The sequence below is a fragment of the Pteropus medius genome, unplaced genomic scaffold (genome assembly GCF_902729225.1).
Source record: "Pteropus medius unplaced genomic scaffold, Ma_sr-lr_union100, whole genome shotgun sequence".
Classification (NCBI taxonomy): domain Eukaryota; kingdom Metazoa; phylum Chordata; class Mammalia; order Chiroptera; family Pteropodidae; genus Pteropus; species Pteropus medius.
In genome coordinates this window covers 20,304,412-20,308,920 of record NW_024344370.1, presented here as the reverse complement: position 1 = coordinate 20,308,920, position 4,509 = coordinate 20,304,412, and the positions used below count along the sequence as shown (strand labels likewise).

General features: G+C 39.3%; 1 protein-coding gene across 1 annotated transcript in view; it reads right to left on the bottom strand.

Annotated features, from left to right (window-relative positions):
* The window catches only part of HDX (highly divergent homeobox), a 184,056-nt gene extending 180,053 nt beyond the window's left edge, over positions 1–4,003 (bottom strand). The window contains exon 1 of the mRNA XM_039870224.1: positions 3,830–4,003. The gene's annotated coding sequence lies outside the window, so the exon portion shown is untranslated. The remainder of the gene's footprint in view (positions 1–3,829) is intronic.
* Positions 4,004–4,509: the final 506 nt, after the last annotated feature.

The following is a 4,509-nucleotide window of genomic DNA, read 5'->3' as shown; positions in this document are numbered from 1 at the left end:
TCCTTTTAAGCAGAATACATCTCTTTAAAATTTGAACTTTTTACTTCCAAATTAGTATGTCTAGATATAATGTACTCAATGGAAGCATATTAAGATACATCCTATTTTATGTTTTGTTAACTGGCTCCACTCCAAAGTCAAAATTAACAATTCAAATATTTTTTTTTATCTCATTGGAGATTAACACTACACAAAAATATAGTTCCCTCTGAGGGTACAATACAATGTTAAAAGCATAATTAAATAAATATTTAAAAATATATTTTATATACAATTTCATGCCATCTTTTCAACCAAGACTGACAAAGTGTGTTTTAATAAAATATCTGAAAAGAAGTGTAAGTACACACCCTTTGGCCAAGCTTAGAATTCACCGATTTTGTAGAAATAGTATGGTGTTCCTGGAAACATTATGATATAAAACGCATACACACACACACACACACACACACACACACACACACACAATGGGCTGAGACTCTAGACATTGAAATCCTCACTAAACTTCTGCCAAAAAGTTCATTGCATATTACTCTGGTTAAGTATAGTTTGGTCATTAAAAGTCAAATAGACCTATCTATATTCACACCCTGTAACATTTTGCAACTGTGAAGTCCTGGGAAAGTCAACTACTTTCAACCTCTGTTTTCTCATTTGTAAAACGGGAATACTAGAAACTATCTCATAGGGATGTTGTGATGTTTAAATGTGATAACATATATGAAGTTGTCAGCACAATTCTTGGCACTAAATGCTTAATATATATTAGCATTTATTAATGCTGGTAAGCTACTCCACTTCTCTGGGCTTCAGTTTCCTCAAATGTAAAATGGGGCAATTTACTTATCATTAAAAAATCCCTTCCAGCTCAAACTTACAACTTAAATGAGAAAGTCCAATGCCATCCTCTCATTCAGATAATAACTGTAAAATAAACCTTAAATACACAAACACCACACTTTTTTCATACTTTAAGCTCTCTAAAATGAGCAGCACATTGCTAAGATTATATTCTATCTAGAGTGTCCTACCATTGAACAATTTTGTCTATTGGTCTACATATAAATGTCCAGGTAATTCTTTTAATTACTATGCAAGCTGGCTACAAGCTAAAACACTCTGGAGGAATTCACATAATGTAGATAATAAGAGAAAAATCCAAGAGAAAGTATTATTCACTTATAGTAAATAACATATATAGTTCATTTACAATAATATATGACAATGATTTTCAAATTTAGAGGTTATATATACCCTTCTGGACTAATTTTCATCCATATTCCTAAAACACAAACCTAGATGTGATATTGGGATGGTACCTCAAAGTGAAACAGCAAAGTGAAATCTGTAAAACACTTCTACATCAAACCATGATCACAGTTTCTTTCAAATAAAACAGTTCTATGTGGAACAATGAAGTTTGAAGCCCAAGGTGTAAGAAAGTGACAACCGATACGCTGTTATATAATAATAATTATGGCAACCATCACAATGATTAGCTCTGATTCAAGAGACATACAAATGAAAACTATCAGTGGCAGTCAATGTAAAGCAGCAATTGCAAGATATATTGGGATAAAAAGAGTAAATAACACATTTTAAGAGAAGATACATGATGCAATGTCATCAAAGAGAAATATAGAAAATGGAAAATGTCTTAGTTTTTTTTTGAAACTGAAAAATTCACAGACAGAACCACTTTTGGGATAATGTTCCTTTGGTCTTGTTTATTATAACAGAACATATTTGGAGGCCACCCACTATATAAAAATGTCTGGATTGCCTTTTCTCTGACTCATATTCATGTTTATTCAGTCGCTAGAGGGTCCCTTGCCTGACCAATGATGAATAACTTTTTACATATATACAGTTCTCTCTGTAAAAATATTACTTCGTTTCTGAAAAAAACAAAGATCATATATGTCTGCAGATATTTCAAATAGTCATCCAGGTGCTGTGGGAAGAGGATAAAGAAGTAGATGGCATGGTCCTAATCCTTAAAAAGGGGTTTTAAATCCATTTGAGGAGTTTAGTCTAATATACACACACACAAAAGCACATAAGAAAAATATAAAGCAGGGTATAAGTGACAGATATAAGAACTGATGTAAGAGTTCTAGAAAAGATGAGCTTATTAAGGGTTAGGTTAGACTCAGAGGGCACTTATGTAGAGATGTAATTTGGGTTAAGCTTCCAAAACGGGTAAAATGTGAATAGGCAGAAGAGATGATATCCTAGGTGAAGGGTGTGGTAGTGGAGTAAAGAAAAAAGTTCTGGAGGTAGATTGTTCAGGGGACATTAAGGAAAGTTGTGTAGTAAAGAATAAAGTAAAATAAGATGGTACAATGAAACCGGATTATGAAGCCCTTTGCAATCCAACTGGAACTGAACTCTGAACAATAGAAAATAAGGAGCCAAGAATATCTTGGTGAAGAAAAATGACTTCATGAAAGAGGTGTTCATGGACCATTAGTCTGTCAGGATGAATTAGGGATTTGGGCACAAGTGAAGGCTGGCTAGGAGGCTCCTGGATTGACTGGATGGATGGTTATGAGAGTTTAGATTGGAGGATAAAAGGAGGGCTTTCAAAGGAAAATTTACCAAGTCTTGATAAACCCTCAACTATGAGAAATGGAGAAAAATCCAGATTCCACTATGAACTAGGACTTCTGATCAGACAGTGGAGCATAATAACAATACTGAATAATTTCTCCACCAAGTACAGGCAGACAGGTTATTTCTCACAGTTGCTGAATAATATAGTCCCTCCGATGAAGGGAATTGGACAGGGTCTGTCAAAATAGGATTTGCCTTTGGTCGTTCTAGCAGAGACACAGAGGAAGAAGGAAGATTTGGCACTAAACCTGAAACAGAGAACAAGGCTTTATAGACCTTTCCAAAAACGAAGAAAAGACAAGAAAGGAAAATGTCTTACTCTGAGTCTCTCCAAAGAGTTTAAGTTTCACAATCATTGAGTGGCACCCCAAAGCAGAGTTTCTTGAAGATTAAAAGTTGGATTCAATTGAATAATTAGTGTGTGTTGTTTCCCCTCCAAATGGTTTCTCATCTCAGTAATCACAAATGCCTCTCCGAGTTCTTCGCATTATTCCAAACTTGGTAAATGTAGATTAAGAATTTGCCTTCTTAAAGTCATCAGGCCCATTTTGGGTCTGGGTAAGCTGAATAGTCCAGATTCAAAGTAACTAGCAGATCTCTCCTCATCAGCTGGCACTTGAAACAACACAGGGCCAACCCCCAATCCTTTCCATATTCTGACCAAACAGATCTCAGCCCCACCTCCTTCAGCGAAAAGGAGAAAACGCCTGCGCGTACTCCACGCCTATTCTCCTCGCCAAGAACTACCCCCTCCAAGTTGTTAATGCGCAGGCGCAGCACCCTCAGTGCGTTTGAGTAGGGCTGTGAGAAATCTACTGTCCAGTGAAATCTGAAGTGGTAGAATTCCATTCCCCCACCACCCCCAACACACACACGCACACTCCTTTCTTCGGAGGCAGAAGCGCCACTTCCTCCTACTTCGGGGCTGGAAACGCGACCCAAACGTAGCCCCCTCTGGTAGCAAGGTCCTTCGCTCTCTGGCAATCTTCACTGTATCGCTATCCTCAGCTCATTTCTAACCTCAAGCTGCCGCCAGCCTTTGCTGAGAGAGTAGAGGCAGTTGGCTCCCCCAGAGCCGCACCAGTTTGTAGGCAGCCTCCTTAGGCCTCTGAACCTACGCCCCCGCCCCCAACACACACACCGGGCAGAACATTAGCTAGGTGCCTCGCTTGCCCTCCTTCGCCCTTCACACTCATCCAGTCTGGGTGCTTACCTCCGGCGTGGTGCGGTCACAAGAGGGATCAGAGGATCCCAAATCAGGCAACTGTTGGGGCAGGCGGATAAAGCGAGATTTTTCCTGGGTCTCCACTGCCTCCTCAGACAATGAAATCAGCGTGTCCGATCATCAATTCTCATCATGATCGTGACGTCACAAAAGACAGCGGCCAATGGGAGCCCGAGATCAGCTCCGGACAGTCCCTGGACTCGGCCCAGAACCTAAGAGTAGGGAGGGAGGAGGGGAGATAGCTGCCTGCAATGGGACTGCCTCTTCCGCGCACATCTGAGCTGCGTCCAAGGCCAGGCCTCTCTGTACCTCTCTTCCTGAATAGCTGTGAATGTCCAGAATCCCTTTGACTATAGTAGTTTGTGTTATATGCCTGCCATTTGAGCAGGTGCAGCCTGGTCTACCAACTTGAGATTCACTTTCAGCAGAATTGTTGCAAGCTGCCAAAATCAAATGATCACATTTGGAAATATAGTCTTTTGTGGTCAGTGTTCAATTAACAGTTATATACTCAATGTTACTAAAGTCATGAAGGTGTTCATTGAGCCTTTGGAATTTGCCAATAAGAGAAAGTGTACTGTTTTATGTGACCTGTTTATTCTGACTAATGAGACAAGAAATTAAAATTATGGATTCTGTCCACCTAACCTTAATCTCTGTTATGCCAG